The sequence below is a fragment of the Numida meleagris genome, chromosome 26 (assembly GCF_002078875.1).
Source record: "Numida meleagris isolate 19003 breed g44 Domestic line chromosome 26, NumMel1.0, whole genome shotgun sequence".
In the NCBI taxonomy this organism is placed as follows: Eukaryota; Metazoa; Chordata; class Aves; order Galliformes; family Numididae; genus Numida; species Numida meleagris.
Genome location: NC_034434.1, coordinates 1,488,412 through 1,510,914, shown reverse-complemented (window position 1 = coordinate 1,510,914; position 22,503 = coordinate 1,488,412). Strand labels below are relative to the sequence as shown.

At 51.3% G+C, this 22,503-nt stretch overlaps 1 protein-coding gene across 10 annotated transcripts in view; it reads right to left on the bottom strand.

The window, feature by feature from the left end:
- Window positions 1–22,503, bottom strand: part of TANC2 (tetratricopeptide repeat, ankyrin repeat and coiled-coil containing 2) — a 193,032-nt gene that overhangs the window by 139,056 nt on the left and 31,473 nt on the right. For all 10 annotated transcript variants that reach the window (XM_021377628.1, XM_021377631.1, XM_021377629.1 and 7 more), the window contains one exon: window positions 5,819–5,881. The gene's annotated coding sequence lies outside the window, so the exon portion shown is untranslated. The remainder of the gene's footprint in view (window positions 1–5,818; window positions 5,882–22,503) is intronic.

Genomic DNA, 22,503 nt, shown 5'->3' with positions numbered 1-22,503 from the left:
GGCTTGTTTAGCTTGGAGAAGAGGAGGCTCTGGGGAGACCTCATTGTGGCCTTCCAGTACTTGAAGGGAGCGTATCAACAGGAGGGGGAACGATTGTTCACAAGGGTGGATAGTGATAGGACAAGGGGGAATGGTTTTAAACTGAGACAGGGGAGATTTAGGTTGGATATTAGGAGGAAGTTTTTCACTCCGAGGGTGGTGACGCACTGGAACAGGTTGCCCAAGGAGGTTGTGGATGCCCCGTCCCTGGAGGCATTCAAGGCCAGGCTGGATGTGGCTCTGGGCAGCCTGGTCTGGTGGTTGGCGACCCTGCACTCAGCAGGGGGGGTTGAAACTCAATGATTTTTGAGGTCCTTTTCAACCCAGGCCGTTCTATGATTCTATGGAAAGGAAGGCAACCCAAACTCAAATTTAACTGATGCACAGAAATGAAACACAGACACTGCCTGCAGATCTCCCTGCAGCCGAGCACGCTGTCTCTGTGCTGCTGGAGATTCCAGGACGAGCTGCTGGGCTCACAGATGCACGGACAGCTTGTTCCAATGGAACAGCACCTTGCTCAGGCAGGTCAGCCACCAGAACTGCAGTGGCAGCCCCCAGATGGAGCAGAGCAACAGCAAAGAGCCTTTGATTGGGACACGCAATGAGGCATGCATTTGCTTCTGCTGTATACACAGTGTTCCACACCTCAAAGGTAACACATTCGTAAATGTTACAACATTTTGTCTTTAACAATGTACAATTTTTCTTGGAGGATGCTCAGTAAATGCCATCCAGAGTTACTGCACAGTTATCCAACACTGTGAAGTATACTCATAGGGTAATACCCCATTCCAAGAGCTCTCTGTGGATGCTTAAAAGCCAATGAATGCCCCTTTAACACGACCTACTCACTGAGGCACACCAGCATTTAAAGGCAGATCTTGGGGTACATGTGTCTCAATGTTATTAGCTGGGACATGGCAGCACTATTTCCTTCCCCCCCCCCACCAGCTGCTCGGATAATGAACTTTTCCCACATATTACCCCCTCTACAACAGCAGAGGAGGGAAACGTGAAAGAGGCACCAAACTCAGAGCGGACAGCTGAAGACACAGCGGTATTTACTTTGGAAGGCAATAATATTATAATCTTTCCAACACCCCACCAACCCAAATGTATTTATCAGGGCTTTGAGCAAGGCAACGAGGAGGCAGCAAACAGCTCCTGCTGCTGCCTGAAGAACCGCCCAGCTCGGGAATGACTGCGGGTACGATGCTAAAAGCACCACAGCATCATAGGTGCTGCAAAGGAGGATGTGAAGGGGGTGAATACACCGAGCGAGCAGCAGCAGCTCTGCTTTGAGGCCAAGATGGTTTGCTTACTGCTTGCTTTTTTCTTATGGTCAGAGAATATTGGCACGCAGAACCCTTGTGAGGGTGGGCAGAGCACAAGGCAGCGGGCAGAGCAGAACTTGAAAGCTCCTGCAGATGAGGGAGAGGTGCAGGAGGAGCCGGGCTGCCCCCAGGTCCGCTCCGGCTGAGAACAGGAGCGGGTGGAGCTGCGCCAGCAGAGCTGAGGAACAACATAATTAACCTAATTATGCTGTTATAACCAACTGGACCGAGCCTGAACAATGCCAAAGGTGAAGAAGGTTTGCTAACGATGTTTACCTCCAGCCTTGCTGTGACGGAATTACTGAACCCTCTGCCCAGTGCCTCTACCGAGGCTCCACAAACTCGCTCTGAAGAAGCACGTGGTGCAGAAGGAGTTGATGCCTTGCTGTAAGACCCTCAGCTGCCCACCCCAGTGGCCTTAGGGACCACGTCCATACATTAAGAGCTCACCCTGAAGCCTCACAGGACCGCCACTGACCCCCACAGGTGGTAAGGAAGGTCCTGAGCAGCAGGCTCAGCCGAGACCCTCCGACATGGCTCCACGCCGTGCCCTACAGACAAGGCTGCGGCATCCCAGCCCCTGCTGGATGGACATCCCCATCACTCAAGTGTTCTGGGGGGCTGCACATTATTAGGGCCTACAGAAGCAGTTTTCGCTTCTTTCTTGAGATGTGAGGGACAGATCTTGCCCATCACACAATGGATTTCAAAATCAAAGCGAACTCTTCTTGCCCCAAATAAGTGAACAAGAACAGCTCCGTGCCAGGCCCGGCATCTCACTGCACAGCACGGGCACCCATAGTTCACACTGCAGCTGAGTTCTTAAGGCAGAATTTACTCCTGAAACCTTAATAATATTCAGCGAAAGCTGACGAATGCTATCCAGAAAAAAGAACTCTGAAAGCATTGTATCCGTACCTACGATAGATGGGGCAAGGAAAAAAGCAAAAAACACACTTTAAGTCTGCACACAACGTCACAGATCAATGAGAGACCACTGCCAGAGCTCAGGAGAGCAGCGGATGCACACATCCCTTGCAGCATCCCATCTCGGTGCAGCGCTCTGCCATCCTCAAACGCTCTGTGTCAGAGTGTGCTTCAGTGCAGCAGGTTTCCTCCTCCTGCTTTGATCCTGCTGGCGTTGCCCACGGAAGGTGAGACAAAGCTTTGCAAAAACAAGCACTTGGCTGTGGCCACAAAGCATGCCTTCCCTGCAGCCCCACGTGGCCTCCCCTCACCGGGAAAGCTGAACTCGCTGCATTAGAAATTAAGATGCGTGTATAAGAAGTGCGTGTTAACACACCAAAATTGTCTCTCCGACTATGGGTTTTCAAGATTTAACGACACGTTAATGCGCAATTAATGTTTGATGAAGAAAAAGGAACCTTCCACCAATTAGTGAAGTGCCTGCGACGCTAAGAGCGTTCAGACTTCAAGGAGGAGCAGGCATCCAGGTCCCCCCCCCTCAGAAAAGAAAGAAGGGAGAGATTTATACAGCTAATTACTGCAAGATGAAAGAAGCTTAAAACTGGAAGGAAAACACACAGCACAAACGGGGTCGGTCCTTCATGCAGTTACGCCGTGTGTAACATCACAGCACACAGAAATCTGCTCCACATTCACCCCCAACAGCTGCGAGGCTGAAACCTTCCGTGCCCCTCAAGTAAATCATTCCAAGTTTAACCTACGCTCTTATTTTCAATTGCCCTGAAATCCAAGAGAAGGTTTAGAGACACGGCACGCCAGGAGGGCTGGCAGAGCAGCGGAGCGCACAGCCGCACTGCTGCGATGCTGCGGGAGGAGCTGAGTGCCACACACTGCACTGAGCGCTGCACCTGCACCCAGTGCCACGCAGGGGAGATGCTCCAGGCCCTGCACCATGTCTGTGCCCTCCCCTGGACTCTTTCCAGCATGCCCCTGTCTGTTTTGGACCCAGGAGCCCAGAACTGGATGCAGTGCTCCAGGTGAGGCATGACCAGGGCAGAGCACAGGGGGAGGATCACCTCCCTTGCCCTGCTGGCCACGCTCCCTTTAAGGCACCATTAAAATCCCATTGGCTCTCTTGGCCACCAGGGCACACTGCTGGCTCATGGCTGATCTGCCACCCACCAGGACCCCCAGGTCCTTCTCTGCAGAGCTCCTCTCCAGCAGCTCAGCCTCCAACCTGTACTGATACGTGCCCTTATTCCTTCCTAGGTGCAAGACTCTACACTTGCTTCTGTTAAACCTCATCTGGCATGTCAGCCACTTCTCCCAGCTCTGTACCATCAGTGCACTTGCTCAGGGTGGACACCATCCCCTCGTCAGGTCATTGATGAAGCTACTGAACAAGACCAGACCCAGCACTGTCCCCTGGGAACACCGCTGCTCTCCACGTGGACTCTGCATCGCTGACCACTGCCCTCTGAGCTCATCCAGCTCTCAGCCCACCTCGCCGTCCTCTCATCTCTCCCACACTTTCTCAGCTGTGTTATCAGGATGCCACAGGAGGCAGCACCATAAAGCCTTGCTGAACTCAAGGCAGACGACATCCACTGCTTCCCTCCCACCTACCCAGCCGGCAGTGCCATCGCAGAAGGCTGCCAGGCTGGTCAATCAAATGCAATGGATTCCATCACACAGCACAGCCCTGCCTTGCAAGGGGAGCGTGAGCAATGCATTGTAACAACTCTTAAGTCGAAGAACTGGGTATTTATAGCAGTAGTCCACGTGCAGTTAAAAAAAGGAAGTACTTAGGGATGAAATACTTCCATAATCCACCAGATAAAAAGTTTTTAAGCAACAGAGAATTTATTACACCAAGTTCTGTACACGGCTTTGGAACAACGGCATGTGAACAGAAGAGCAATTAACGATTTCCGTATCCTCAAGGAAAGCCTGGGTACTGCTTGTTGTCTGTCTGTCTGTCCGTCCTCTCCCACCAGAGCTCCTGCAGCTCCCTGTCCCACACATGGCCAGGTCCCTTGGCCTTTCTCCTTCCCCAGCTCTCCTCGCTGAGCAAGGAACCACAGAAAGAACCAGCAGGACACACAGCGCGCAAGCGTGCAGCAGCCCAACATGACAACAGCTCACGAGGAAGTGGGGAGCCAGCATCAATCTCTGTTCTTTCATTTTAGCAAAATAAAGAAACCTTTGATGCCATCACTGGAAGGAAATTCTGAACACACTGCAAACATGGCAACGCTGAGATCAGAGACGCCACTGGAAGGACGCAGGCAGTCCCTAGAAGAAAGCCGACCGACAGAACCAGTTCTCTGCTGAGCGTGGAAAGGTAACGACCTTGAAATTAAGGAAATTTAATTTTGAACGGGGCTTTAACACTTCCCATAACCTGGTTTCTAATTTGAGATTAATGGCGCAGACTGAATCCGTGAGGGACGCTGACATTCTCCGTACGCAGCATCAGCCACTCTGACTCTGAGAAAAGTGATACTGAGGAGCAGTTAGGGATCTGATTACTTTGCCTTCACCAACCCGTCCGCAGTGTTGGAAGTTCTTTACCATGAGAGTGGTGAGGTGCTGGAACAGGCTGCCCAGAGAGGCTGCGGACGCCCCATCCCTGGAGCTGTTCAAGGCCAGGCTGGATGGAGCCCTGGTCTAGTGTTAGATGTGGAAGTTGGCGTCAAGAAAGACACAGAGCTCTTGGAACGAGCTCAGAGGAGGCCACCAAGATGAGCAGAGGCTGGAGCACCTCACCTAGGAAGAAAGGTTGAAGGAACTGGGCTTGTTTAGCTTGGAAAAGTGAAGGCTCCAGGGAGACCTCATTGTGGCCTCGCAGTACTTGAAGGGAGTATATAAACAAGAGGGGGAATGACTGTTTAAGAAAATGGACAGCAATAGGACAAGGGGGAATGGTTTTAAACTGAGACAGGGGAGAGTTAGGTTGGATATTAGGAGAAAGTTTTTCACTCCGAGGGTGGTGACGCACTGGAACAGGTTGCCCAGGGAGGTTGTGGATGCCCCGTCCCTGGAGGCATTCAAGGCCAGGCTGGACGTGGCTCTGGGCAGCCTGGTCTGGTGGTTGGCAACCCTGCACTCGGCAGGGGGGTTGAGACTCGATGATCTTTGAGGTCCTTTTCAACCCAGGCCATTCTATGATTCTATGGTTCCACAGAAGGCAAGTCTACCTCTGCAACTGAGGGACTGGCAGAAATCTTCGGGCACTTCCACAGCTGGAATGAGCGGGGCCCAGCGAGCCCAGCCCTGCCCCGGCACCGGGAGCACGAGGAAGGAGAGAGGGACTGCAGCTCAGAGCCATAGCGTGGAGCAGCTGGAGATCTTGCTGCCATTCAAGAAACAGCTACACACTGCAGTGCCCATCTCTAACTCTAGGTGATGAGATGTGAGTGGAGAGATGAGAGCACTGAGGAGAGCTTCCATTCTATTTAAGCAATTAAATTACAGTAAAAAAAAAAAAAGGGTGGTCAGAAAAATCCTCTTACCTTGGTATGTTTGGACAAGTTAAATCTCTAGGAAAGCGTGTCTTCCTCCATGCACTGCAAATCCTGAAGGAAAAGAAACAAACAGAATTTAGCAGCATCTTCTCCATACAGCACTGTGCCCCGCGCCGCTGCGTGCACCCAACTGGAAGCATCTCAGCCCAGAACGGACCCACAGCTCTCAGAGCAGAGCTGCAGACAGCCCCGCTCCGTATCACCACCATTACAGCTCGTGTTCACACAGCTCCATCTCTGTGAGTCTCCACACATTCTGGTCACTTGTCTCCCCATCCCCGCAGCTTTCAAGCGAGCGGAGCAGAAAAGCAGACTCTGTTTTCTCTTGATGCACATCCCATAGTAGGATATCCAGGAGGCAGCCTGCTGCCTCCCAGCATTTCCCCTTCCACCATCACCCCTAAGCAGCTCCAGCCTCAGATGAACACAAGTGCCATGAAGGCACTCAGCCCCCAGCCAGGAGTTGGACGCTTGGCCCTTTGCTCCGTCTTCACACACGTATAAAGCTCAGCTGCAAAGAGCTGTGGTAAATGAGTTCTGCTGCTGGCTGAGAAAGCCCAGAGCACCATTTCAGCAGGGCCAAGCGCAGCTCTCTCTGCTGACGGCTCAGCAATCCCTCCTACCAGAAACCTCGCCCAGCAGCAGCACGGAGAAGGAAAAACCGACGCCTTGCTTATCGTGCAAACAACAGAATGAAACCAAACTGAGGTCACCTTCAGTCTGCAAGTTCTAAAGCAGAGAAGAGCAACGTTCGGGTGCTTCCCCAGGGCTTCACCTGGATGCAAAGACACAGCTCCCCCAGGAGCACGGCTGCTTCCATCAGTCAGGTGAGGAACGGGGCCGTGCTGCCCTAATCCCACAGCACTGGATCTGTTTCAGGGCGGGCAGGGACCTTGTGTGGTCCCAAACCATACCCAGAGCTTGCAACATCCCAAAATAGCTCCTATTAACGCCTTAGTTTGCTGTTACCTATCTTAATGCCTCTCCCTTCCCGTGATGCTCCATAAAACAAGGAGCAGCAGGCAGCCGGGCAGGGAGATGGAGCCCAGCGCTGCCTGCAAAGCGATCCGGAACGTCCCTGTCCCATCTGCACACTGAGCTTTCCTCTGCTCCTAGGACTGCATCAGAAATCCTCACGTGAACGCAGCAGCTGTGAGCGGGCTGTCAATAGAAACCGAATGCCGTTAAAGCGCTTTTGTTCTTTTAATGCCTTTAACCCTCTAATTATATTTGTAAATTCCGCTGCATGGAAGTTATAAATTCTGACGCGCTGTATCATAAGAAATGTATCCAGAGAGCAACGTACAAAGCGTTAGAGGGAGCAGCATCGAATTTAGAGCTGCTCTAACTACCAGGACGCGAGGCACTCACCAAACCATGAGGACGAGGAAACACTATTGAAACGTACAGATCTGCTATTAATGCTGCAAAGGCAAGGAGCCAAAGAGCTGAGAAGTACGAGCACTAGGCCTCAGCACACTCGGGGTGAGATAGTTAAGTACCTGAAGCACAAAGCAGGAGGCCTGCAGGCCCAAATGGTTACACCTGCATACGCAATAACCGCACGAGGTTCTTCTGCGGAAGAACACGTTCAAAAGCAACCAGTGGGAAACAGCTGTGCCCCACGTTCCATCACCCAGCTTCAAACCACTCCTCAGCACACCGCCTTTCTTATCATGGAATTGCTCAGGTTGGAAAAGACCTTCAAGGTCATCGAGTCCAACCGCAACCTAACTGTACTACTCTACCTCTAACAACCCAGCGCTAAACCATGTCCCTGAGCACCACATCCAGATGGATTGTTAACACCTTCAGGGATGGTGACTCCATCACCTCCCTGGGGAGCCTGTTCCAGTGCTTCACAACCCTTTCTGTCAAGAAGTTTTTCCTGAGATCCAACTTAAACCTCCCCTGGTGCAACTTGAGGCCATTTCCCCTTGTCCTGTCACCAGGGAGAAGAGACCAGCCCTGCTCTCACTGCAGTCACCTTTCAGGTATTGAAGATGGCTGAGGTCTCCCCTCAGCCTCGTCTTCCCAGACTAAACAGCCCCAGTTCTTCAGTTCTTTGCTCCTCGTAGGGCATATTCTCCAAGCCCTTCCCCAGCCTTGTTGCCCTTCTTTGGACCTCCATGTCCTTTCTGTACTCCAGCACCTCCATGTCTTTCTGTACTGAGGCGCCCAAAACTGAACCCAGTACTCGAGGTGGGGCCTCACCAATGCCGAGCACAGGGGCAGGATGACTTCCCTAGTCCTGCTCACCACACCATTCCTGATCCAAGCCAGGATGCCATTGGCCTTCTTGGCCACCTGGGCACACTGCTGGCTCATATTCAGCCCATGTCCATCAGCACACCAAGGTCCCTTTCCGTCAGGCAGCTTTCCAGCCACTCCTCCCCAAGCCTGTAGGGTTGCCTGGGGTTGTTGTGACCAAAATGCAGGACCTGACACTTGGCCCTATTGAAACTCATATGGTTTACCTTGGCCCATCGATCCAGTCTGTCCAGTTCCCTCTGTAGTGCCTTCCTACCCTCCAGCAGATTAACACTCCCTCCCAACTTGGTGTCATCTGCAAACTTACTGAGGGTGCACCCAATCCCCTCATCAAGATCACTGATAAAGATGTTGAATAGGAGTGGTCCCAGCACTGAGCCCTGGGGGACACTGCTCGTGACTGGCTGCCAACTGGATTTAACTCCATTGACCACAACTCTCTGGGTCCGGCCATCCAGCCAGTGTTCCACCCAGAAGAGCGTATGACCATCCAAACCATGGGCAGCCAGCTTCTCCATGAGGATGTTGTGGGGGACAGTGTCAAAGGCCTTACTGAAATCCAGGCAGACCACATCGACAGCCTTACCTTCAGCCACTAAGCGGGTCCCCTTGTCACGGAACGATACCAAGTTTGTCAAGCGGGATCTACCATTCATGAACCCATGCTGACTGGGCCTGGTTCCCTGGCTGACCTTTTATCTTCTTACACAGAGAATCACCAAGGTTGGAAAAGACCTCCAAGATCACCCAGACCAACCGCCAACCTACCACTGATATTCCCCACTAACCACGTCCCTCAGCACCAAATCCAAACATTCCTTAGGCACCTCCAGGGCCGGTGACCCCCCACCTCCCTGGGCAGCCCGTGCCAGTGCCTGACTGCTCTCACAAAGACCTTTTTCCTAACGTCCAACCTGAACATACATATTTATCCATATGGTCATAGGTTAACTCAGTTTCTACGTATACCCTAACGCAGCAGGGAATAAATGCACAAAGCAAAACCTAAGTGAGCCCAACAGAAGGGCTCCTGTGTAACTGAAGGATCACAGGAGCAGGCTGCAAGGACAGCCTAAGAGCAATCACAACAGTGCCAGGACTTGTGGCCGACAGAATGACAGTGCATCAGGCACGGTGCTGCTCCAACCCAGCCACCCAGCACCCCAAAGAGCAACACATCCACTGGGACACGGTGACACCGGTTCCAGCTGCAACATCCTCCTGCTGAACTGAAATCCGTGACAGGAAAAGGACTCGAAGATCAGATTGCCAACAAAAGCTGCCTTCCAGAGCTGCTCAGACAGAGCCACAGCAAGAGACTGCATTGAGAGCAGGAGGTTCGATTCCACAGGAACAAGCTTAAGAAGTTTGGTGCATTGAGATAAACACCAGTCACTGTATAATTTAAAGTATTTAACATCGTGACTGAGCAAACTCCCAAGGGGACGAAATGCAAGGCTGACCTTCTATTCCTCCAAGAGCAAACAGAGCATTGCTTTCCCCATGATCTATGCAGACACTGCACCGGAGCCCGTAACCTCTCACAGTAATGGCACAAAGCTAATTGGATTTGAAGCCTCTAAAACAAACACGCTGTCGGTCACGTGTACCATGATCTCAACAGTTTAATTCTATTTTCCCACAGAAATTACCAACTCACTCATATTTCTATCAGCAGAGCATTAACGCAGACTTCAAACCCAGCGAGCACCTGTCTCAGACGCCAGCGATCTGAGCAATGCTGCTCGACCAGCTCTGCTGGAAAGAGATGCTCTTGTGAATGGGGATTTCCACCTTACACCAGGTTATTCTTCCTGTTTGCCCAGCAGCTGGCAAGCACCTGGAAACTGAGGGAGCTCGGAGGGCATTCTCGACTCAAGCATTCCTTTGCATATGCATACGTGTTGGAAACAAAGCACACGCCGACAAGAAACAGCCCCAATTCAAGTTCTAACTCACAAGCCTTTTATTTTTTTTATTAATGTTTTGATGATTCTATGTGCTTTTTTGTTTCTTTTTAAGGACAGAGGTCACCCAGCAAACCAAAGATCAGGAAAACAGCAACGATCCTCCACAGCAATGCAGAGATGACCCAACTGCATAGGGATCCACCCGGAACACAAGCGTCGCTTCCATCCTGATAAACATTCTTCTTCTTGACTTCTTACTCTCTAATTGAAAGCAATCACTATACATAATTACTATACTTTAAGAATTTGCTATGTAGGAGCATATACCATTGATACATCAAGGATTGCACAGACACCCATAGAACACAACCCTTCGGTCCGTACTTAGATCCCTCCTGGCTGATTTTCAGTTGTATTACATTGGTATCCACTCTGCCACATCCTCACTTGGCAGCAGATCCCTCGCAATCATCGCTGCAAATAATGTGGGAATGCATCCAGACGCCAAGAGAATTTATGAAAAGGATCAGAGAACGTGTTTAAATGAGACGGTTCTGCTCACCTCTCACACCTCAAAAAAAAAAAAGGACTGCATTTGCATTCTGCCATCTCACCAGCTCAGACTCTCGGTTTAATATGAAAATTATAACGAGCTTCCATTTTATTTCCTGCTTAACAAACAAATAGTTCCAAGCTATCAATGGAGTAGTCTTCTCAGTATCTGAATAACATTGATCAAATGCACCGAGACCTGTACTGGCAAAGCCCTCTGGGGGCCCAAAGTGACACTGCTTTGTAGTTACAAGGAATACTGCTGCAAATCCCTCACCCTTCTGATGCCTTCAGGTGCTAATGATCATAACGTGCTTAATAACAATAAGCACAACCTATCTGGTCACCCCTCTGCTCTGCCTCTACGTAGGTCACTATTTATTAACTACTTGCTTTCAGAGCAGCGCTCCTAACGCAAGTCAATGCCATTACCCATTACAGGGTATGCTCAGCACGCACCAAGGCAAATATTTTCCTTCCAGAGTCAGTCAAGGTTAGGAGACACAATGCGATTACCTGACATTTTAATAGAAGCCAGCTGATAACTGAAAGAGCAGACCCACCAGCCCACAGAGAGCACAACACGGGGGGAGGATGGAGGTCCCCGCTCAGGGAATTCTGGGGATGGATACAGAGTCATGGAATTGCAGGGGTTGGATGGGATCTCCGGAGATCACTGAGTCCAACCCCTGCTAAGCAGGTTCCTACAATGGGTCACACAGCTCGGCGTCCAGATGGGTCTTGAGTATCTGCATAGAAGGAGACTCCACCACCTCTCTGGGCAGCCTGTTCCAGCACTCCATCACTCTTACATGCAGAAGAGCTTCTTTATGGTTAGTAAAGAACTTCCTACGGGCAAGTTTGAAGCCATTGCTCCCAGTGCTATCGCTATGCATCACCAAGAGGAGCCTGGCCTCATCCATTTGCCTCCCACTTCCCTTCAGATGTTTATAAACATTTATCAGATCCCCTCTCAGTCTTCTTTTCCCCTGGCTGAACAGACCCAGGTTACTCAGCCTTTCTTCATACAGAAGATGCTCCATGCCCTGTATCACCTCTGTGGCCCCCTGCTGGACTCCTCCTAGGAGACCCCTGTCTTTTTGGAACTGGGAAGCCCAGAACTGGACACACTATTCTCAATGTGGCCTCACCAGGGCAGAGCACAGGGGGAGGATCACCTCTCTTGCCCTGCTGGCCACGCTCCCTTTAATGCACCCCAGGATCCTATGGGCCTTCTTGGCCACAAGGGCACACTGCTGGCTCGTGGTCAACCTGTCACCCACCAGGACCCCCAGGTCCTTCTCCGCAGAGCTCCCCTCCAGCAGCTCAGCCCTACCACCATGCACTGAAGATCTCTCCCTCCTTGCCTTCGCAGCATTCACACTCCAGGCAGAACTGGGCTCCATTTGCCTCCTTTGACCTTTTCTGGAGAGCAGCACACATGCACAGACACAGGCTTCCTCCATCAGAGAACGCCTTCAGCCATTGCAGCAGCTATTTGGGGCTTTATTTCAGCTCCTGGAGCCACAGAACTCAAGAAAACAGCTCCAAGCTTCCTTACAGCTCCCACAGAACAAGGGAATTTCCAAGAGAATGGGCAATGCTTGTGCTCATCCGGAAACATTCAACCAGAACTCATGTATCACAAAACACAACTCCTGCTCTGACATCCCAGCTATAAACGCCTTTGGTAGCACCGTACTGGGACACGTACAAGTTTGCTACCTCACCAACTCCTCCAAATGAAGCTGCAGCACCCAGCCACACACGTTTGCTCCAACATAAAAATAAATGCTGCTGGCCTTCAAGAAAAGTAGGAGAGGAGGGCACAATAATGGCAGGGCCAAAGCACTTGGAGCATCGCAGCCCCGGAGCAGCACGCACATGGACAAGTGCTTGAAGGGCACATTTATACACCTTTTATCTGTTATGAAGTATGCGAGTGGTATTCAGAATTAGGCCTGACTACTTAAGACAACGTGTTTCAAGTAGAAGCAGCTACAAGCGAACCCGTTGTGCAAGCACACTTGAAATTACAGAGCACAGACAGAACGCTGAGGACTGAAGAGTGCCCAGAGCTGTTTCATCCTGCTCCCAGCAGCTCAGAACTCGGCGGTTGCTGAGTTCATCCTGCAGTGGAAAATACGTGCAGCTAAGAAGATGTATGGGTACACAAGGTGAAAACCCAGTGAGATCTTCCGACTGGAAGAACTGGCTGCCCTGAAGCCAGCTGTTACAGGTCCGTACCAATGGACAGGCAGAAGACGGACAGCAGCACTCAAACCACCACCAGAGCAAGCAGCACTTCCCAAACCCAAGGCTCGCTTATTTCCAGTGGGGCTCTTGAAATCCACCCCTACCCAGATGGAGCCCAAACCAAGCGAACCCCTTGGGCAATTCACACGGATGGCCCAGGGTCTGTGGGAACAATGTGTGTGTATCAAAATATCCGATCCCACAGCTCAGACAGGCACCATCTGCCCGGTGACAGCAGTGAGCATCCTCTTCTCGTAGCCCATCTGCAAAACAAAACACGCTGGAGGAAACCACCCTTGGTCTTGGTATACATCCCCACTTCCGTCTTTGGTGCAAAGAGCAGCACGTCCCCATCCCCACGCTCTGCCGCGACGCCACCGCCTCCATCCGCCTTTATTTCATCCTGGAACAGCGTCCAGGGATAAACAAAGGTCTGACATTTCCTCAGGCAGAGGAAATTTCCTATAGAAACACACCTACGGCGTCGAGATGTGTTACAGAACACACAGCATCGTCCGCCGCCAGCCGCACCAGGAGGCCATTCTTCTCTAACAAGATTGAGTCAGAAGGAGAAAAAATGACTTAACATTCAGCGCTGTCCTCAGATTGGATTATCTTCCATCTAAATTGGATAAGGATATCCCATTTTCCAAAGTTCACCGCTTTTTAAGCAAAACAATGCGAACAATAGCGCAGAAACCGCTTAGGAGCATTCTCACCTAGGGACAGTTAGGATCACAGCACAGCTTGCCCAACGAGGAGCGTTCCCTGCAGCAGGGCACTCTGCAGAGTTCACAGTGCTGTTTGCAGGTGGTTTTCTGGGTACAGTGCTCCCATTTCCTCAGCTGTTCCTGCAGCCGCTTCTGGAGACGTTCACGCCGAGCAGGGATGGGAAAAGGGAACAGTGCAACAGCTCCAGCGCTGAACCTCGCATTGCTCTTACAGTTCCAAGCCGAGGTCCCTCCTGCTAAAAGCTTGCTCCATTTGTGTGCGACTTGCTGTATGCCCATTCCCTTCTGGCCACCAACCAGGCACCAACAGCAGCGTCTCACTGTGCTCCTCGTGCTCAGCTCAGTAGAAACCCGCGGATCACTCCTCTCCATCAGAACAAACCTTCCTGAAGCATGGCTCACATCTTAGGACGGGAGACCCAACAGCTCCAACGTTGCCATTTCCACAGCAGAACCTGGAATGGAAGCAGCAGTTCCAGGCTGGCACCGCTGCCCAGGGCTCAGAGCTCCAGGTGTGGGGGCACTCAGGGCCCCTCCAGGATTTGCCCAGAGCTGCTCCAGGTGCAGCTGTGCTCGAGCTCGGTGAAGATGCTGCAGCCACAGCAAAGCTGCAAACCCAGACCATTCCACCACAGCGTTCACCAGTACAAAAAATGCACATATATATATATATATATATACACGCATATATGAAGAAACACATCAGCCAACTTGTCACTCTAAAACCTAGAATTACAATAGAAGTAGAACTTAGAGATGCACCTGAGCACCCACTCCGCCCCCACCTCACGGCTGGCTGTCTACCTGAGAAAGATGTTATTCCAGTGTCAGAGCTGGCAGCTGCTATGCCACTTCTCAATGACGTTACACACAAACCCTTCCAGCTGAGTCCCAGGCACAATTTACCTTCGGAACAGTGAGAAGTGAGAGCCCTATCAGCGCGCCGAGTGCAGGGTTGGCACGCACGCTTCCACCCTCCCTTCCCCTCGCCCAGCATTACGCCTGCCTGCCGTACAGGGGGCTCCCTTAAAACACAGCACCAACGCTGCTCACGTTTGCATGAGGTTTTATGGTCACAACGCAGCAAGGCGGTGTGGGCACCTCCGTGATCCCCCACATCCACCCCCATGGACGCCAGCAGTGAGAGGAGCGGTGTTCAGAACGCTGTTAGAGGACCAGTGCAACGCACCGAGCGCTAAAACACAGACCTCTCTTTGTGCCACGTTGATCTGTTCTTTAGATTCAGGCAGCTTGTTTCTTTCAGAGACATTTCTGCCACAAAACGTAACAAACTCTTCCCATTCTGGCTTTAGAGGTGCAATAAAACGTCGCCGCTTTCTCTTTCCGTGGTGTAACTCCCTGCAGGAAGCCATCGCCGTTTGTCTGCGGCTGAAGTTCGTCATCGCACCAGTCCATGAATCCAAGCCGAGCCCCAGAGCACACATTTTTAATGCTGAATACACGATGCTGGTGCTGGGAGGTGGGAGTTCAGCAGCAGCACAGCGCGGCTCCGGAACACAGGGATGGAGGCAGCAGAGCCTTCGTGCACCGCTGTGCGTTATCTGGGGCAGAAGATGGAAGCTCTGCTGTACACAGTTCTAACCAAAGCGCCGATGCCAACAGGAGGATCGACCTCCGAGTTATTCCTGCTATTTCACATCAGTGTGCACAGGCAGAGCTCACAGCTCCCACAGCAAACTGCACCCAGGTGTGTGCTCCGTGCGACCCTGTGCGTTTCCAGCACACGGTTCTGAATGGCGCATCACCACGCAGGACACGCAGACTGCTGTTAGCTCTACGTCACTGACAGGAGAGGAGCAGATGTGTAGCCACAGAATCTTTACTATCAGGATTTGAGAGAAATAACACCACTCTGCTTGCCAGCTCAATCTGGAGACAACAGAAGCACACCTGTGTAATACCAGCCAATATTCAGTACATCGGAACCAAATAGTGCACAAAGACATCCCTTAAAACTCTTAGGAACCCTCACTGCAACAGCATTGCTCCGAGCACTCCCTTCACCCATCAACCCACAGATATAACTCTGGGGACCAAATATTGAATAGAGTATATTTTAAAATGATTTGTTTTTCAGTTTTTAATCCCTACCATCACAAAAGAACAGTGGCTGCGTGTCCAAGCAGGGGCACGCGCAGCCACCTGTGGACAACCAGCATCCCATTCACAGGATGGGGACTGTTACCTGCAGGAGCACAGGTAGGGATGCCTTAAAACCCTGCCTGACTTTTAAAGCACTCAGCAATCAGCCCTACCCATCGGACAAGCGTCGTGACCCCCAACCCTTCCATCAGGGGATGGGTCAGTTGCCTTTTCCAAGCAGGCTCTCCATTGTGCAGCACTCAGCACCTCCCAGCTGCTCCCCCCATTGCCCGACCTGCACGCTGACTGACACAGCGGTACCTGAGCAGGAAGCACACGTGCACGCTCAGGGACACCCTGCTGCTGCTCTATTTCACAGTTTCATCCTCACTAATCCAGTTATTTATTGTCGCATCTTCCCTCATCCCCGGAACTCAAAGGCACTTCGGAGGAAGACAGCCAGCACTGAAGGCCAGCAGCAGCCGCTGTTCTTTGAGTAAAAGAACCATCCAGCCACAAGGAGAAATCCTGGAGGGAAGGAACCAACGTGCAAGGGTGGCTCCTGCACCTCTACCAAAGAACAAATGGCACCTTCAGAGCAGCACGGCCGCGCTCTGTGCTATGGGAGCCGCGCTTTCATCGCTGAGTGCTCAAAATCCAAGCATTCCACCTACCATTAGGACACAGGAGGTGACACAAGTAAAATAAGAACAAACACGAACTGAGATAACATTGGTGATCGGCTGCAAAGCCCGGCGCAGCTCCCAGCAAACTGCAATCTGCAGACTGGTGGAACTGGGAGCTTCCACGTGGTCGATCTCTGGCCCTGCAAATCGGATGCACAGCGCTGCAGAGATGCAACAACAGCCGGATGGGAAGGGGGGGGGGGGGGGAGGAGGAGGAAGAGGAAGAGCACAAATAAAGGAAGGAAAACCAAGCTGATGTTTCTATAATGAGTAATATGCAAAAGCTCGCATCTGGGAGCTGCACCGGAGGTAAACACAATAGGAAAAAAATCACACAGGCTGGAAGCAATACCAGGTTCTCCTTGGAGCTTTCTTGCTACAGGATAGCTCCGATTTTCTTTGCCTGAAGTTTAGTTTTTTGCCTAAACGTTTAGGAAAAGCAGCTTGCAGCCAGGCAGAGCCATCCCCTCATGGGGAACAGCGAAGGCACAAAAAGGCACAGAAATAAAACAATGCGAAACCTGGAGACCTCTCTCCTTTACCTAAAAGGAACAAGAAGCATTGAGGCTTTCGATCAAACTAGATGCATCAGGCATGCAAACAAAGACATGCATAGCTTCAGTGGTTTCTTACTCAGAAGTGTGAAAGTGTAAATAGTTTAAATTTTATTTATTTTTACTGTGTATATTCTGGTCTAAGGCCTGGTCCAAGGCCTGGTCCAAGGCCTGGTCCAAGGCCTGGTCCAAGGCCTGGTCCAAGGCCTGGTCCACGTTCTGTCTGTGTTCTATGTTCTGGTCCATGTTCTATGTTCTGGACTATTTTCTGGTCTACGTTCTGTCCTATGTCCTATGTTCTAGACTATTTTCTGGTCTATGTTCTGTTCTACGTTCTGTGTTCAGCCTACAGTCTGGTCCATGGTCTATGTTCTTGTCCACATTCCAGACTACACCCTGGTCTACTTCCCCTAGCACGTGCATTTCAGAAGAAACAACTCTGACACCAGAAAAAAAACGCGGAAGAATGCAAGCTGCATTTTTTGTTTGCTTTTCACAGCAGAAAGCACTGACACGCAGCTCCTCCTATCTGGCTTTCAGTTGTGTGTTAACGATGCGTCCCAGAGCTCTGCAGAGCACAGACAGAGCCTCTGCAGCAGATCAGCTCCTCTGGACCCAGCCTGGGTTTGGTTGCAGAAAGCAATGCTAGCTGTGCCAGCACCCGCTACACCAAACTTAGGGCTCTTCCCCCACAAAATACACAGGGGAAAATGTGCCCAAGACGTTTGCATACGTGTCCTCGTTCCTAGGAGTTCATTCTTTACACTGAACTGAAGCTACCCAGCCACGCTCACTGTTCCACACCCCTGAATTTCAGAGCCAGACTATGTCTCCCTGTGAACAGATCAGTAAGTCAGGCTCCAGAATTCCTTCTCTGTTCTTGTTTATGAAATATGGGATATTTTGCCAATATTAAGCATTAATGTGCGGTTAATACTGGCAAGTTATTACTTCAGTTATTTATCAGCACTTAGCCTAAAGAAATCACTGCAAAGCAGCTACATTAGTGACAGAAGAACACACTTAGTTTCAATGAGATTTGGCTTTCACTTAATATATTATAGAGAACTCAACAGTCACCAGGTGAAGCAAAAAATACTGTTTCCTATCAGAGAGATGCATGGGGAAAGAAGTGGAAACCTCTGCTAAAAGCTCCTCTTTCCACACACTGCTCAGACACAGAGCAGTCAGTGCACCCCGTGCAGGACCTTATCTCATCTCCTGACAGCAGAAACGTTTGTCTGCAAGGAGAAACGCAGTGCGAGAGTCTGAAGTTAATCACAACCGCTTTGTGCCACGGGAAATGTGAGTTACAAGCAGGACAGAAGAGAATGCAACAGGTCAGGTAAGTGCCAGTCTTACCGTGCCTCTGTTTGCATGAATGCTGCAACTCCTGGCAAAATATCCATGCCAGCCAACCGCCTCAATAAGCACATCTACCCCCATGGATCTGTCTCACTTAAACTGGACTTCTTCATCTATAGGGTGGTAGGCAGATGAACCAAGCCCATGCGAGTGCTTCCTAAAGTGCACTTATGAACTCACTTGTGAGCGCATTCAGCCCTGGTGCCGAGCTCCTCTCCGGAAGATCAGAACCACAGCAGCACGACGTGGAGGGCTCAGAAACGTCATTACTGCCTACATCATTCATGCAGTCTTACTGATGCTTACAGGCAGAAGCTGTAAAAGAAGGCAGCTACAGAGCAGTGAGAAGAGCCAGACGCAAAGCTTGCCTGCTTTGCAAGGACCCCATGGTTCCAGCTGTGCCAGGGAAACAGGCAGCAGCCGAGGCCCCAGCAGGCGGGCTGTGTGCTGACAGAAGCACTGCTAACTCATCCCCCCAAAGAGCTGCAGGAGGAACAACAAAGGCTCTTTGAGAGCCCACGTGCCTGAGCACAAACGCTGCACGGACACATTCAGGGTCCGAGAGCACAGCCCAGCCCTGAGAAAAGGCCAGAACTGTGCAGCAGGCTCCTGGCTAGGAGAGGCTTGACTCTGCTCAACGCCAGGCAGACGGGCAGAAATAGGAGTCAATTAATTCTCTGCAATTAAACACAACCCACACCTTGCCATCTCTCTCTGCGGCTGCACTCCACCCGCCCTTTGCTCCACGCAGAAAGTTTGCAGCCATCTGAAACTCCCAGCCCACCCTGAATTTCCCATGCTCGGTGCGAGTGTGACCTGCACGCACCCAGGTGCCATTCACGGGGCTCGTCTGCCTCGGTTTCTTTGCTTTTGATTTGCTCTGCTTTCTTTTTTTGCACCTTCCACAGAGCATCGCATGTTCTCGACTCCACCACTCCTCTTTCCGGATGGTTTATTTTGTATACAGGAGACTTAATTACCGCTTTTCTTCTAATAAATGAGTACAACCAGAGCAAGCCAACTCAAAGGAGGCATTTCCTTGCACCGCTACGGATTGTTCTCCTAGATGAGCTCACTTGGAAGCATTCTATCCCAAACTGGAAGACGTCTCAGACGCGTCAGCTGTTCACGCAGGAACGTCAGCTCAGCACTTCTCCATCTCCCCGTGCAGATGGCATCTCCCAAAACAAACAACAACAACGAGCTGGGAGATCCGTGATCTACATCCACCTTTCACTCGGATTAATCCATACGTGGGATTTTTCCACTGCCCTGAGACGGGCATCTATGAAAGACCAAGTTGTTCCGGGATGCTCTCAGGGCCCAGCACCACGCTTCCAGTCAATCAGTGCCCATCACTGGGACGTGGGTAAGATATGCCTCAGCTACAGGCCTTGCCTATCACAACCGTTCACCCTTCTTTTTTCTTTGCAGAAGCAATGCTTCAACTGTTCATAGAGGACAGATCTCCCACTAAACCGGAGTTAATCCATCGGCTGCATTTGTTGCCACACTTTGGTGACGCAGTTCACAGCCTCACGGAGGCTCTGCACAGAGCTAACTGTGGTCCTTCCCTGTGCCATCCGTGCAAGGATATTCGTATTTCCTCTACTACACAGCTTACGTGCAGAAAATGCACGGAGAGGATCATCTGTAACGCTCCGGTTGTCATGGCATTCCTTTTTGTTATTCTCCACCTCCAAATGCCTCTATTTGAAGAGGAACGACCGTCATCTTCCGCTGCTGTCAGTGATGCTGGATTGATAGCGGCCCTCGGTCAGGATCCAACTTGATAAGAGAGAAAGGGGGACCAAGGAGATGGGCCACGCTACCTTTACCTATCGTGTTACCTTAATTCCATATTTAAAAAAAATAATAAAACAACGGACTTGTTCCAACTCTTCCTATCTGCCTACGAGAGGTCTTCCGTCTGGGCTCTCTTTAGTTAAAACTTAGTTTAGGTGATGGCTAATCAGTTCTAACCGATAAATGCATTCTACCCATTGATAAGTAGACTGTATAACTATTATGAGGTGTAAGAGCTCGGTGCCCTACCCAAGGAGGTGAGATATAAACCCTTCCAACCGGCCAGAACGAGCACAGGGAACCTTCCCACCTTGCACCCCGCCAGGCACTTCCCCACGTCCCAGTGGCAGAGCCCTGCTCAGGGCTGGTTGTGCCAAAGAACAACACCACATCCTCCAGTTCCCATTGGGAGCCACTCCATCGCTCACTGTGTTGCAAGAACCCCCAGCTGCAGCCCTGCATGCAGCAGACCGGGGGGGGGGGGACTCACGTACCCCCATGTGCCATTGCCAGGGAGGTGGCCTAGCAGCATCACAGTCCACGCTCCCCACCTCCCTCCCCTCTCACGCTCGCTGAACAGCACCAAACCGAGACCCCAGCAGAGACCCCGCCACTGAAAATACTTTGCAAAAAATAAATACTTGCATCGCTTTCCCTTTGGAAACGTATTAATTTAGCAGTGCGCCATTTGGCTTGTGATCACAACTTGTAACTGGCAACAACTCCCACTGCCATTACTTTTTGGGATGACTGCTGCCCACACGGTGACAGATGGTAACACTCCACCTCTGCTGAGGAGGTGGAGGAGCACTGCCTGCTGTCAGCGTCGCATGAAAAGAAATCCAGAGACAGATAACATTACCAGGCTGAAGAGAACACAGGTGGGCACATGCAGCTCCGTCATGGCTTCAGCCTTCAGAACAATCCTCCTTCGGTGCCTGTTGCACTGAATCCCCGCTCCTGGAGGCAGAGGGGCAGCGGATGCCCCAGCACACAACCACCCAGCAGCTGTGCCAATGGAAGGCTGCTCGCAGAGATTGCAGCTCCAGCTGCCCCGGTAAATGGGTGCTGCAGCAGAACGGCGAGCTGGGGGCCTCTGATTGAACCTTACCCAGAAAATGAGATAGGAAAGAGCAATCTGAGTAGGAAACTGTGCCCGTTACAATTGCAAATGGGAGCTCTCCCCCTTTGTAGAAGAGGAGTTATTCAAGCAGCTCAAAAACATAATAAGCACCGGGTCCCAATTTAAGCAGCTACAGACAGTTACAGCTGAAGCGCTGCAGATGAAGCCCACCATTCTGACAAATCCTTCAGGACAAAGCCCTCAGAAGAACTGCAGGGCCCAAGGGCTAGCCAGCAAAACCCACAGCGTGAGCACAGCCTGGCATCACTGCACCCCCCCCCCCCGCCCTGCAGTCCTCACTTTTACCACTGCCATAGAAGTCTGACACACAATTCCCTCTGCCTCCTATCTCCACGCATTCAGCATTTTGCAAGTCCATCCTCACGATATCTCACTTGTTCTTCCCCACCCTCAGAACCTCTCTTACTCCTTCCATAACGTTTCCACAGGAGAGGAAGCTGTTCTACTCTGACCACTGACTTCCCCTTTGTCCCTGCTGGAGCCTTGCACGCTACCAGCAGAGCCTATGGGAAGGGCAGCTGTGGGCTGAGGCCTGCCCAATGTCCTGCATTGAGAGGCCCTGAGCACCGTGCTGCCACCCCTCCCACAGCCACACAGCTGCTGCTGCCCACAGGGGTATGCTTCCCAGGTGATGTTCTCAGCATCAAGAACCTCTGTGCCCTCAGCATTCAGCTCCTGGGCCTCTTCTGATGGCTATCTGGAACATCACGAGCACGCTGCAATCAGAAATAGCATCTCAATGCAGAATGAATCCACAGGAAAGAACAGGAGATGTGCACAAGGGAAACATGCTCTGGAGGAGGTACATAGGGGTGCACCCGAGGGCAGCTGTGCCCTTTGCTGCACACTGCAAGGGGATGGAGCTAAGAGCCAGTTTCCATTCGCCATGACAGAAAGCATCTGAACCCTTTAATGTGTCTTCCTGCAGCTGAGTGTTGACACATGACCAGGAAGACACCTGACTTACGTTTGCTTCTCCCTGCAGTTATCTCCCAGTTTTTCACCGTGTTTTTTTCCCCCCAACTTCATATGAAGCAGATAATCAAACTCAGAGAGAAGCAGCCCAGGAAAGATGCCAAGCATGACATGAGAAGTCGTGAACAGGGCTCACCCAGACGTCAGCCAACCACTCAGACACCGACCACACCACCAGGCCCTCCAGCTTTGAGCTCAGTGATCCAAGCACATAAAGCGGGGAACCCTGCATTACCAGCCTGCATTACCAGCCTGCATTACCAGCCTGCATTACCAGCCTGCATTACCAGCCTGCATTACCAGCCTGCATTACCAGCCTG